Genomic DNA, 13,939 nt, shown 5'->3' with positions numbered 1-13,939 from the left:
TTTCAGTGTGCCCAAGCTCCTGCGGATCCCGTCTATACCCCATGGTCCTTTTGGAGTCCCCAGCATCCTCTAGGACGTAAGAGAAATTTAATTTTCTGCCCGTTGTTTCACATCTTCTCGACCATAAAATGGTCTCAGTAACACCTCCAAGCTGAACGAATCATCAACCATTGTACACTATCTGTGATGGGAAATGCTTTTGGTGTGGAGTGAAGAGCAGTTTTTCACGACAGTCGCTTTGATTTATGTGTAACTTATGAATAGGCACCTGTTCATTCCCTGCACTGCCAGTGACTGAGAATGGAAAATATACGTTATGGTAAGAACTTACCGTTGATAACGGTATTTCTCCTATGTCCACAGGTTTCCACAGGATAACAATGGCATATGATGGAGCGACAGCGGATTGTCACCAAACAATCACAAGCTTTCAGTCCTCCCAGGATGCAACGGGCTCGTCCATATATCCCCGCCCCCTGGCTCAGGCAAATCAGTTGTATTTCAAAGCATTTAGGCAGGAGCAATATGTAGAACCCTATTCAGGCGAGAAGAACACACATGTACACCCTTCCATGCAAGAGGGAAAAGTTTAGTGAGTATAAAGAGTCTCAAATCAGGTGCGTCAGGGTGGGATCCCTGTTATCAACGGTAAGTTCTTACCATAACGTATATTTCTCCGGCAGTTTCCACAGGTTATCCACAGGATAACATTGGGACTTCCCAAAGCAATTTTTAGTGGTGGGGACGCTCCTGATTAGATAGGAGAACCTTACGCCCGAATTCAGCATCATTAGAGGCCAAAGTATCCAAGGCATAATGTCTATTGAATGTGTTATTGGAAGACCATATGGCTGCCTTACAGATCTGTTCTGCTGAAGCACCCATATTGTGCTGCCCATGAAGGACCTACCTTACGTGTAAAGTGAGCAGAGACATTAGCAGGAACAGGGAGATCAGCTTGAGAATATGCTTCTGAAATTGTCATTCAAAGCCATCTTGCTAGCGTCTGTTTAGTAGCAGGCCATCCCCTCTTGTGAAATCCGTAGAGAATAAAGAGAGAATCTGTCTTTCTGATGGCACTGGTACGATCCACGTAGATCCTTAATGGCCGGACTACGTCCAGCGACGCATCTCCCGCAGAAAATCCAGATTCCTAAAAAAAACGGGACTACAATTTCTTCATTAAGGTGAAATCTAGACCCCACCTTAGGAAGATACCCAGACGTAGTTCTGAGAACTATTTTATCTGGATAAACATCAGACAAGGAGATTAACATGACAGTGCTCCTAAATCTGACACTCTTCTAGCTGATGCCATAGTCAGCAGGAAGAGAACTTTAGCTGTCAACCATTTAAAATCCACTTAATTTAGTGGTTCAAACAGAGCAACTTGAAGGGCTTTGAGGACTAGACTTAAATCCCCAGGCACTGTAATAGGAACAAAGGGAGGTTTAATGTGCAGCATTTCCTGGAAAAAAGTGCGCACATACTGCAATTTGGCAATTTTTCTTTCGGAACCATACAGTCAATGCTGACACTTGCCTTCTGAAGGAAGCCACCCTTAAACCTTTATCCATTCCTGCCTGAAGGAATGCTAGAACCCTGGAAACTCTGAAAGATTTTGGGTCCATACCTCTTCCATTGCACCAATGAATATAGTCTTGCTATATTTGGTGATAAATACGAGCCAAGGAAATTTTCCTTGCTCTGAGCATCTGTGAGAATCCTCTGGACTTCAGGATATAGACTTCAAGAGCCACGCCGTCAAGACAGTCGATCCAGATATCTGTGTTAACAAGGGCCCTGCATTAGTAAATCTGGGCGTAGAGGAAACAGAAAAGGTATTCAACATTTATGCGGATCTGTGTACCAACACCTTCTGGGCCATGCCGGAGCTATTAGAATCCCGGCCTCCTTTCCTATTTTCCTCACTATTCTGGGTAGCAGGATGATTTGAGAAAACACATAAGTGAAATGAAATTCCCATTAGAAAGATGTCCACAAAGATCACTCCCTGATCCTTTGTTCCTGACCCGATTATGGGCTCTTTGTTGTTCAGATGGGACTCCATGAGATCTATCTCGGGCCAACCCCACTTGTCTACCTGAGTCTGAAATGACTTTAAGGTGCAAAGCCCATTCGCTTACGTGAATGGTGTGTTGACTGAGAAATCTGCTCTTCAGTTTAGGACTCCTGGAACAAACACTGTGGACAAGGCTGGAAGATGGAGTTCTGCACACTTTAGTATGTGACTTACCTCCTTCCTTGCTGTTTAGCTGCGTGTTCCTCTCTGAAGGTTGAGGTACACTACTGACATTTCCTTGTCCTTGTGGATCTGGACCTGTTTTCCTTTAGGAATGTCCCGTGCCTGAATCAGGACCCAGTATATGGCCCGAGGTGCTAACAGGTTTATTAGCAGGCAACTCTCTTCTGTGGCCCATGGTCCCCGGAATCATAATCTTCCGGACAATGGCCCTTACAGCCCTGAAGACTGGCATTTGTTGTCAGGATCTCCCAACCTGATATCCAAAAGGGTGTCCTCTGGCTTAGATGGAATGTCTGTAGCCCCCAGGCTACTGACTTTCTTACCCTTTCTGCCAGTACCACGTACTTGTTTGTGTTATTCAGACAGCACCTGGTGTTCCCAGGTGGTCTCCCATCCAAGTACCTACCAGGCCCCTCACTGCTTAGCTTGCAAGATCAGGTGAGATTGGGCATATCCAGTGTGGTATGGCTGTAGATGGTTATTGTCCATCTGGCCCACCTACACCCCCTGGTATTCACAGGTGGTCTCTTATCAGAGAATTTAACCAGGCACAACACTGCTTAACTTCCAACATCAAATGAGATTGGGCATATCCAGTGTGATGTGGCTGTAGATGAAAAACATGGAGGTCTTGAGTGGAATTGTGCCACTCCACCATGTCTATTCACCATCAAACCCATAATTCGCATTTCTGAGTGAATTGATATTGTTTGACTGTGTAACAATTCCTGAGTCCTTAACTGCACCTTGTTCCGAGGTAACTGTTTTCTGCAGATTTAAATTCAGTACAGCCCCACCGTGAGCCATCTGTTGTTACGGAACCAGAGATGATTTTGCCAATTTATGAACCACCCGTGCCTCTGCAGACAAGTTATTTAGTGTTGTAGATGGCACAGAAACATTTCCTGTATTTGTGCCAGGATAAAAAGGTGGTCAAGGTATGGCAATTTTCTTATCCCCTGCTAGCGGAGATAAACTGTCATAATCATTTTGGTAAATACTCTGGAGCAGTGGCTAACACAAAGGGTAAGGCCTAAAAACTGAAATGTTGCTGAAGGATAGTAACCCTGAGATAACACTGATGGACAGTGCAATAGGAGCCTGAAGGTAAGATTCCTGACTTAACCAGGAATACTATGTATTCTACTGGTTCCCCACCAACTATGGAGTGCCATGTCTCCATGTGAACCGTGGTACCCAAATTTATCTGTTTAGACTTTCTGAGATTGAGAATGGGGCGAAGGATCCTTTTTTTGACCCAGGTTGGAGTAAACCCCCCCATTGTGCATGGGTTACCGGAATGACTATTCCTAACTAAGGCAATTTCTGAACTGCTTCATGTAAATCCCTCGCCTACGCCTCTACCCGAGACGGGCTGAAACAGAAGAACCTTCGATGAGGATGCTTCTAGAAGGGAAAGCATAACCCAGAGATACCGCTTCTTGCACACAGGCATCTGTTTGTAGACTACTACCAGATCTATGCAAACTGAAGAAGTCGGCCCCCTTCTGGTTTGGAAACTGGCCCTCTTGGGGCTGTTATGTTCCTTTATGACCGACAAGGCCGAAACCGGACCTCTAGGTTTGGGGTTATATGTGGAAGGAAACGTGACATTCTTGGAGTCTGTTTCTGACTCCAAGATAACTGTTGATTCCTTCCCAAACAGAAACTTCCAGCCAAGGCAAAGTTTCCAGAACCTTCTTAGATTCTGAATCAGCTTTCCGTGTATGTGAGCCAAACTGCTCTGCAAACAGCTATTGTTATTGCTAATGCCCTAGAACATTTGTGTCCATATGAGCTATATGGAATTCTTGCTCACTTGCAGGCGCTTAAAACCTGTCTTCCAGTACCTCAGCCCAATGTACCTACAGCACCTGGTATTTCAAGGTGGTCTCCCCTCCAAAAACTAACCAGGCCCAACACTGCTTAGCTTCCAAGATCTAGTGAGATTGGGCCTATCCAGTGTGGTGTAGCCGTAGATTGCAAGGTCAAGTCATGGCTGGCCTTATGACTGCCCCAGACAAAGAGAATATGGTCTTTTTAGAAAACCATTCCTCTTTTGACAGCAGAGGCCATATAGATTTTTGCACTATCATGACATGCATATCTATTTTGGGAGGCACTTCCCTATTTTAAAGTTTCCAGCTGGAAAAAAATATTGGAATCCCATTTACCGGTTATTCTATTTTATTGGGTGTAACCCAAACCTTTTTCCTGAATTCTGCCCTCGTGAAGAGGTCCTTTGGAACGTTTAACCACAGGTGCCTTATTTTTACCCCAGGCTCTGCTGCCTTTATTGACAGACTAGCCTTTTTTGCTCTCATTTATTCAGCTTATTCATTTAGCTGATACCTTTTACCTGTTCTTCGTATGCTTGAAGTAGAGTATAGAGCTTTCATTGTCTGATGATTATCATGTGTAGTCTGTGAAATCAATGATTTCTTTACCTTCGGTTCATCAGCTTGTCTTATTGGAGAAGCTGTTGGGGATATACCGCAAGTAGTGAGCTGCATGGGTTAATAGTGTAAGAAATAACTTTTCAGCTTAACTGGACAAGGTTTGTGCAAACATCACCCCAATGGGTCTATCTATACCTGATGTAGATCAGGGAAGTATTATGCTAAACAGCAAACCATTTTACACATAAACCATCCTGTACCAGATCATAGAGGATAATACAGTTTTTGCAAAACAACAATATATGAGTGTTGGTGTTACTGTAAGTGTACCCTCGTTACCTTTGCCACTCTTAGATATGATAATCAGCACTTTCACAGTGAACTACACAATTTGTGACTGTAACCACTTTTTCCTAAAGTGATATCATGTGTGACACTACCCATGCACCAGCACTGAGGATCAGAAGATCAATCGACAATCATTTATATTAAGTCAGCAATCACACTAGCAGTCAGTCATGTTATATATTAGTCATATGAGCATATTATCAACTACAAACACATTTCAAAGTATGTAGGAGTACATTTACTGAATTCTGTTCTATACAGTTATTTAACGTATTCAGCCGCATTGCGAAGAAAACCACAGTAATGTACACAGACTCATATGCAATAGGCACTAAAGCTAACTATTCATACTAACAAAAGTAGATAGAATTTTAGTGCTGTATAACCCGTACTCCGTAGAGTGGGATACAGGGAGACTCACCCCATTTCCAAGATCGATCAATACATTACCAAACGCTGAGTGTATCCAGACGCTACTAGTGTAGCCTGCCGCTTCGGGAACTTATAGTGGACAAAGACGCTCAGTGAACCCCTGTGCATGCAGACGTAACTTAGTGTACACAGACGCAGCGGCCTATGCTGTGACCGAGACCCCTCGTAGTAGTGCCTGAGACGGAAGTGAAGCAATCAGTTCATGGCGGGCGACTCAGCGGAAACTGGTCATGAACTGGGGGGGGGCGACCAGGAGAGTGTCTGACTCCCCACCGCTGACATCAACCCTAGGGATCGCAGCCTCATGCTAATCCTGGTGCCTTATGATCCCTAAGGCCCGGCGCTGGAGCACCCGTGGTGGTGGCTCGCCAGCTACTGTTTGGTAGTCTCCTCCCAATACAGTGCGGCTGTGTCCGTATTCCCCTACTAAGTGAAACTGATGCCTTACCTTCTCCCTGTGCTCCGGCCACAGCCTGGTAACGTCTGCTGGACCTGCTAGTTATATCCGACACAGACGCCCGTCGAGATAGCACTGTACTCGTGGGTAAGCGTTGTTGCGACCTGGCGGAGAGTTGTTGGAGCGACTCTTTCCAATATGCATGTAAGACGCTGTTAGGAAAGATCACTCAAAAAACCGTAGTAGGACTATAAAAAATAAAATAAGAAAGCTTAGAGCTGCCATACACTGCAGCCCTATGACCATGATCCGGCTCCTGGATATATGGACGAGCCTATTGCATCCTGGGAGGACTGAAAGCTTGTGATCGTTTGGTGCCAATCCGCTGTCGCTCCATCATATCCCATTGTTATCCTGTGGATAGCCTGTAGACCCTGCCGGAGAAATGCAGGATCAGAGCAGCACATCCTTTGCTGACACAGACTGATAAGCAGGGAATACCTGCATTGTGAATGGACTTTTAAAAAATCACAGACTGGACATACTGACAAACATTAGCATAAATGAAGGGACACTGCGCTTGCTTTGAGGAAAGAGTACAAAAACAAATGAAATATAATATGAATATTTATTACTAAAAATTATTAATAAAATATTTTCTTATAAAATTATCTCAAAGTGCAATTCATAAAAAATACATATGTAATATCTGACAACTGCAGTTAGAGCATGAATTAGAATGGAATAGTCACCCCTTTGGAATTCTGGACTCCACATCCATGATGAAATGGTAATAAAAGCGATGTGTCCTGTTCCTTGAATGTGACCTATTTGGAAAAGTTCAATCACGAGTTGGATCTGGTGGGTCCTGGCTGTATGTTGCTGTCCAGGCTAGGCAAATGTGGGGTCCTGGTATTGGCAGATGGTATGTGGATATATTCCTCATGTGCATGTAAGGAAATGAAAGAGAAAAAATAAGATTTTACTTACCAGTAAATCTATTTCTCGTAGTCCGTAGTGGATGCTGGGGACTCCGTAAGGACCATGGGGAATAGACGGGCTCCGCAGGAGACAGGGCACTTTAAGAAAGAATTAGGATACTGGTGTGCACTGGCTCCTCCCTCTATGTCCCTCCTCCAGACCTCAGTTAAGGAAACTGTGCCCGGAAGAGCTGACAGTACAAGGAAAGGATTTTGGAATCCAGGGTAAGACTCATACCAGCCACACCAATCACACCGTATAACTCGTGATAAACTTACCCAGTTAACAGTATGAACAACAACAGAGCATCAGATAAACCCTGATGCAACCATAACATAACCCTTATTTAAGCAATACCTATATACAAGTATTGCAGAAGAAGTCCGCACTTGGGACGGGCGCCCAGCATCCACTACGGACTACGAGAAATAGATTTACCGGTAAGTAAAATCTTATTTTCTCTAACGTCCTAGTGGATGCTGGGGACTCCGTAAGGACCATGGGGATTATACCAAAGTTCCCAAACGGGCGGGAGAGTGCGGATGACTCTGCTGCACCGAATGGGCAAACACAAGGTCCTCCTCAGCCAGGGTATCAAACTTGTAGAACTTTGCAAAAGTGTTTGAACCCGACCAAGTTGCTGCTCGGCAAAGCTGTAATGCCGAGACCCCTCGGGCAGCCGCCCAAGAAGAGCCCACCTTCCTTGTGGAATGGGCTTTCACTGATTTTGGTAGCGGCAATCCAGCCGCAGAATGAGCCTGCTGAATCGTGTTACAGATCCAGCGAGCAATAGTTTGCTTTGAAGCAGGAGCACCCAGCTTGTTGGGTGCATACAGGATAAACAGTGACTCAGTTTTCCTGACTCTCGCCGTTCTGGCTACATAAACCTTCAAAGCACTGACCACATCTAGCAACTCGGAATCCTCCAAGTCACGAGTAGCCACAGGCACCACAATAGGTTGGTTCATATGAAAAGATGACACCACTTTTGGCAGAAATTGCGGACGGGTCCGCAATTCCGCCCTGTCCATATGGAAAACCAGATAGGGGCTTTTATATGACAAAGCCGCCAATTCTGACACATGCCTAGCTGAAGCCAAGGCTAACAGCATGACCACCTTCCACGTGAGAAATTTTAACTCCACGGTTTTAAGTGGCTCAAACCAGTGTGATTTCAGGAAACTCAACACCACGTTAAGATCCCAAGGTGCCACTGGAGGCACAAACGGGGGCTGAATATGCAGCACTCCCTTTACAAACGTCTGAACTTCAGGAAGAGAAGCCAGTTCTTTTTGAAAGAAAATGGATAGGGCCGAAATCTGGACCTTAATGGACCCCAATTTTAGGCCCAAAGTCACTCCCGACTGTAGGAAGTGAAGGAAACGGCCCAGCTGGAATTCCTCTGTAGGAGCATTCCTGGCCTCACACCAAGCAACATATTTTCGCCATATACGGTATTTATCAGCGTAGGAATAACCTCATCCGGAATGCCTTTTTCTGCTAAGATCCGGCGTTCAACCGCCATGCCGTCAAACGCAGCCGCGGTAGTCTTGGAACAGACAGGGCCCCTGTTGCAACAGATCCGGTCTTAGAGGCAGAGGCCATGGGTCCTCTGTGAGCATTTCTTGCAGCTCTGGATACCAAGTCCTTCTTGGCCAATCCGGAACAATGAGTATTGTTCTCACTCCTCTTTTTCTTATGATTCTCAGCACCTTGGGTATGAGAGGAAGAGGAGGAAACACATAAACCGACTGGAACACCCACGGTGTCACTAGTGCGTCTACAGCTATCGCCTGAGGGTCTCTTGACCTGGCGCAATACCTCTGTAGCTTTTTGTTGAGGCGGGATGCCATCATGTCCACCTGTGGCAGTTCCCACCGACCTGCAATCTGCGCGAAGACTTCTTGATGAAGTCCCCACTCTCCCGGGTGGAGGTCGTGCCTGCTGAGGAAGTCTGCTTCCCAGTTGTCCACTCCCGGAATGAACACTGCTGACAGTGCTCGTACGTGATTCTCCGCCCATCAAAGAATTCTGTTGGCTTCCGCCATCGCCACCCTGCTCCTTGTGCCGCCTTGGCGGTTTACATGAGCCACTGCGGTGATGTTGTCTGATTGAATCAGCACCGATTGGTTGCGAAGCAGGGTCTCCGCTTGACTTAGGGCATTGTATATGGCCCTTAGTTCCAGGATATTGATGTGAAGGCAAGTCTCCTGACTTGACCACAGACCCTGGAAATTTCTTCCCTGTGTGACTGCCCCCCACCCTCGGAGGCTTGCATCCGTGGTCACCAGGATCCAGTCCTGAATGCCGAATCTGCGGCCCTCGAGAAGGTGTGCACTCTGCAGCCACCACAGAAGAGACACCCTGGCCCTGGGGGATAGGGTGATCAGCCGATGCATCTGTAGATGCGATCCGGACCACTTGTCCAACAGATCCCATTGAAAGGTCCTTGCATGGAACCTGCCGAAGGGAATGGCCTCGTATGACGCCACCATCTTTCCCAGGACTCGCGTGCAGTGATGCACCGACACCTGTTTTGGTTATAAGAGGTCTCTGACCAGTGTCATGAGTTCCTGAGCCTTCTCCGTCGGGAGAAAAACCTTCTTCTGGTCTGTGTCCAGAATCATGCCCAGGAAGGGCAGACGCGTCGTAGGAATCAGCTGCGACTTTGGAATATTCGGAATCCAGCCGTGCAGTTGTAACACTTCCCGAGAGCGTGCTACGCTGATCAGCAACTGCTCTCTGGACCTCGCCTTTATGAGGAGATCGTCCAAGTATGGGATAATTGTGACTCCTTGCTTTCGCAGGAGCACCATCATTTCTGCCATTACCTTGGTAAATATTCTCGGTGCCGTGAAGAGACCAAACGGCAACGTCTGGAATTGGTAATGACATTCCTGTACCACAAATCTGAGGTACTCCTGATGAGGTGGATAAATGGGGACATGAAGGTAAGCATCCTTTATGTCCAGAGACACCATAAAATCCCCCTCCTCCAGGCTTGCGATGACCGCTCTGAGCGATTCCATCTTGAACTTGAACCTTTTTAGGTATATGTTCAGGGATTTTAAATTCAATATGGGTCTGACCGAACCGTCCGGTTTCGGTACCACAAACATTGTCGAATAGTAACCCCTTCCCTGTTGAAGGAGGGGAACCTTTACCACCACCTGCTGGAGATACAATTTGTGAATTGCAGCTAACACCTCTCTATGGGGAAGCTGGCAGGGCAGATTTGAGGTAACGGTGAGGGGGCATCACTTCGAATTCCAGCTTGTATCCCTGAGACACAATCTCTATAGCCCAGGGATCCACCTGTGAGTGGACCCACTTGTGGCTGAAATTTCGGAGACGCGCCCCCACCGGGCCTGGCTCCGCCTGTGGAGCCCCAGCGTCATGCGGTGGATTTAGTGGAAGCCGGGGAGGACTTCTGTTCCTGGGAACTAGCTGAATTGTGCAGCTTCTTTCCTCTACCCCTGCCTCTGGCAAGAAAGGACGCACCTCGGACTTTCTTGCCTTTTTGTGATCGAAAGGACTGCATTTGGTAATACGGTGCTTTCTTAGGTTGTGAGGGAACATATGGCAAAAAATTTGACTTTCCCGCCGCAGCTGTGGAGACCAGGTCCGAGAGACCGTCCCCAAACAATTCCTCACCCTTGTAAGGTAAAACCTCCATGTGCCTTTTTGAGTCGGCATCGCCTGTCCATTGCCGAGTCCACAGGACCCTTCTGGCAGAAATCGACATTGCATTTATTCTAGAGCCCAGTAGGCTAATGTCTCTTTGAGCATCTCTCATATATAGGACAGCGTCTTTTATATGCCCCAGGGTTAGTAATATAGTATCCTTGTCCAAGGTATCAAGTTCCTCAGATAAGGTATCTGTCCATGCTGCTGTAGCACTACACATCCAGGCCGACGCAATCGCCGGCCCTAGTAAGGTACCTGAATGTGTATAAATGGACTTCAGGATACCCTCCTGCTTTCTATCCGCAGCATCTTTAAGGGTGGCCGTATCCAGTGACGGCAGGGCTAACCTCTTGGATAAGCGTGTTAAAGCTTTGTCTACCCTAGGGGAGGATTCCCAGTGTAACCTGTCCGTTGGCGGGAAAGGATACGCCATAAGCATCCGTTTGGAAATCTGCAGTTTTCTATCTGGAAATTCCCAAGCTTTTTCACATAACTCATTTAACTCATGTGAAGGGGGAAAGGTCACCTCTTGCCTTTTCTCCCCATACATATAAACCCTCTTGTCAGGGACTGGGGTTTCGCCTGTGATGTGCAACACATCTTTCATTGCTATAATCATGTAGCGGATGGCTTTAGCCATTTTAGGCTGCAACTTTGCATCATCGCCATCGACACTGGAGTCAGAATCCATGTCGATATCTGTGTCAACAATTTGGGATAGTGGGCACTTCTGAGATCCTGACGGCCTCTGCGATGTAGGATCAGGCATGGGTTGAGACCCTGACTGTCCCAAGGCTTCAGCTTTATCCAACCTTTTATGCAAGGAATTAACATTATCATTTAAAACCTTCCACATATCCATCCAATCGGGTGTCGGCGGCGACCCCACATTCATTTGTACCCGCTCTGTTTCCACATAGCCTTCCTCGTCAAACATGCCGACACAAGCATACCGACACACCACACACACAGGGGATGCTCTATTTGAAGACAGTTCCCCCACAAGGCATTTTGGAGAGACAGAGAGAGAGTATGCCAGCACACACCCCAGCGCTATATGACCCAGGAATCACACAGTAACTTAGTGTTAACCCAGTAGCTGCTGTATATACTGTTTTTGCGCCAAATTTATGAGCCCCCCCTCTCTTTTTACCCTCTTTCTACCGTGATTCTGCAGGGGAGAGTCTGGGGAGCTTCCTCTCAGCGGAGCTGTGGAGAGAAAATGGCGCTGGTGAGTGCTTAGGAAGCCCCGCCCCCTCAGCGGCGGGCTTCTGTCCCGCGTTTTGTATGTAAAATAATGGCGGGGGCTCATGCATATATACAGTGCCCAACTGTATATATGCTGCTTTTTGCCAAGAGGTTCCCAATTGCTGCCCAGGGCGCCCCCCCCTGCGCCCTGCACCCTACAGTGACCGGAGTGTGTGGGTTTAGTGTGGGAGCAATGGCGCACAGCTGCAGTGCTGTGCGCTACCTCATATGAAGACTGGAGTCTTCTGCCGCCGATTTCGAAGTCTTCTTGCTTCTCACGCCGGCTTCTGTCTTCTGGCTCTGCGAGGGGGACGGCGGCGCGGCTCCGGGATCGGACGAACAAGGGTGTGTTCCTGTGTACGATCTCTCTGGAGCTAATGGTGTCCAGTAGCCTAAGAAGCAGGACCTATCTTCAGTGAGTAGGGCTGCTTCTCTCCCCTCAGTCCCACGGAGCAGAGAGTCTGTTGCCAGCAGATCTCTCTGAAAATAAAAAATCCTAACAAAATACTTTCTTTTTAGCAAGCTCAGGAGAGCTCACTAAGTTGCACCCAGCTCGTCCGGGCACATATTCAAACTGAGGTCTGGAGGAGGGACATATAGGGAGGAGCCAGTGCACACCAGTATCCTAATTCTTTCTTAAAGTGCCCTGTCTCCTGCGGAGCCCGTCTATTCCCCATGGTCCTTACGGAGTCCCCAGCATCCACTAGGACGTTAGAGAAATATGCCATATGGTGAAGAACAGTTTAATACATTAAAAACATATCACAATTTCCAACATCAACATTTAAAAAGTGCAAGTGCAGTTATGATAACAACAAGTGTGGGGGATCCCATATGCAGTTGGCTCTCCTGTCGGTTCTCAGTCCGGTCAGCTGCCTCCGTCTCCCCACACGTCCAGCTGACCGGACTGAGAACCGACAGGAGAGCCATCTGCATATGTGGTCTGTGGAACCCGGGCTATCTAACGGACTTATGCACTGTCAGGATTGTTCCTTGTGAATAGTCTTACATCCAGCCGGTAATTGCTTACTTTGCAGCCTCCAAAGGATCCCCCACACTTGTTGTTATCATAACTGCACTTGCACTTTTTAAATGTTGATGTTGGAAATTGTGATATGTTTTTAATGTATTAAACTGTGCTTCACCATATGGCATATTTTTCTCTTTAATTTTCTTACATGCACATGAGGAATATATCCACATACGCAAACGTGGAGAAGAAAAAAGTGGTGAACGTATTCAGTTTTATTTTTATCACACCCTCTTAGCGCATTTTGGTCTATTTCTGTCACTTCTGTCCTTTAATCAATAGGTTTTAGCTGACTGAAGTTACAGCTGGTCTGAGCAGACTTATTTTTAATAGTAACTCTAATTATTTTGCTCTCTTCGTATTGCCCTAATGTTTTTCTAGACATATGTTTGCCATTCAACTAGCAAATACTACAAAAGTCCAACAGAACGAGCGATGTTCATACAAGCTATGAGTAGTATATAGTACCCCAAAGTCTGCCAGTTCACCTTTCTTATAAACTCTCCTTTTGTAATTGTACTGCAATGAGAGCTGGTTACCAGCTACACACACTGTGCACTGAATTAAAAGAAGCTTGTATAGTCTCAATGGAATGCTGCATATTGGTCAACGTTCCAACTACGGCACCTACTTTGCCTCTAGAAATCCTTATATAGCCATTTATGTGATATAATGAGGGATCCAATGTATTATATAGCAATAATTGTAATGGGATCTTTACATGGCATCCTTCCTTGCCAAAATGGTCCATTACCTCCTCAAGATCAGAGATGGATTACACTTCTATGACTTTCATGTTTATGGCCTTGCTTTGCAAGAAATGACTTTAACTGCCTAAGCAAACTTCATGAAAGAGTGGTAGGCAGTTAGGCATGGTTTTTAGTAACAGATAAGAAAACTGTTTTTTTATATTACAATTGTTAGCCAAGAAAAATAGAAAAATGTCTCCTCAAGGTTATTTTCACATAATTGTTTGACTTAAGCAATTAATGAAAAATATACCATATTTGTTTACTGCTCCAAATATGTAGAACATATGTACCTGTTTAAACCACCAACCGACTGGTATTAAAAAAAAAAAATGTGTACAATTAATTATAAGGTGTGACCGGATGTACCTTGCTGCCCATGCCAAGCAATCACAGATCTGG

The 13,939-nt window shown here is 46.2% G+C and overlaps 1 protein-coding gene and 2 pseudogenes across 1 annotated transcript in view; all 3 read right to left on the bottom strand.

Annotated features, from left to right (window-relative positions):
• Positions 1 to 13,939, bottom strand: part of EFHD2 (EF-hand domain family member D2) — a 171,876-nt gene that overhangs the window by 22,386 nt on the left and 135,551 nt on the right. The window lies entirely within an intron of this gene.
• LOC134968072 (5S ribosomal RNA) lies at positions 2,624 to 2,742 on the bottom strand (annotated as a pseudogene).
• Positions 4,129 to 4,247, bottom strand: LOC134967875 (5S ribosomal RNA; annotated as a pseudogene).

The sequence above is a fragment of the Pseudophryne corroboree genome, chromosome 10 (assembly GCF_028390025.1).
Source record: "Pseudophryne corroboree isolate aPseCor3 chromosome 10, aPseCor3.hap2, whole genome shotgun sequence".
In the NCBI taxonomy this organism is placed as follows: domain Eukaryota; kingdom Metazoa; phylum Chordata; class Amphibia; order Anura; family Myobatrachidae; genus Pseudophryne; species Pseudophryne corroboree.
Note: the sequence above shows the minus strand (reverse complement) of the source record. Positions and strands in the feature narration are given on the sequence as shown.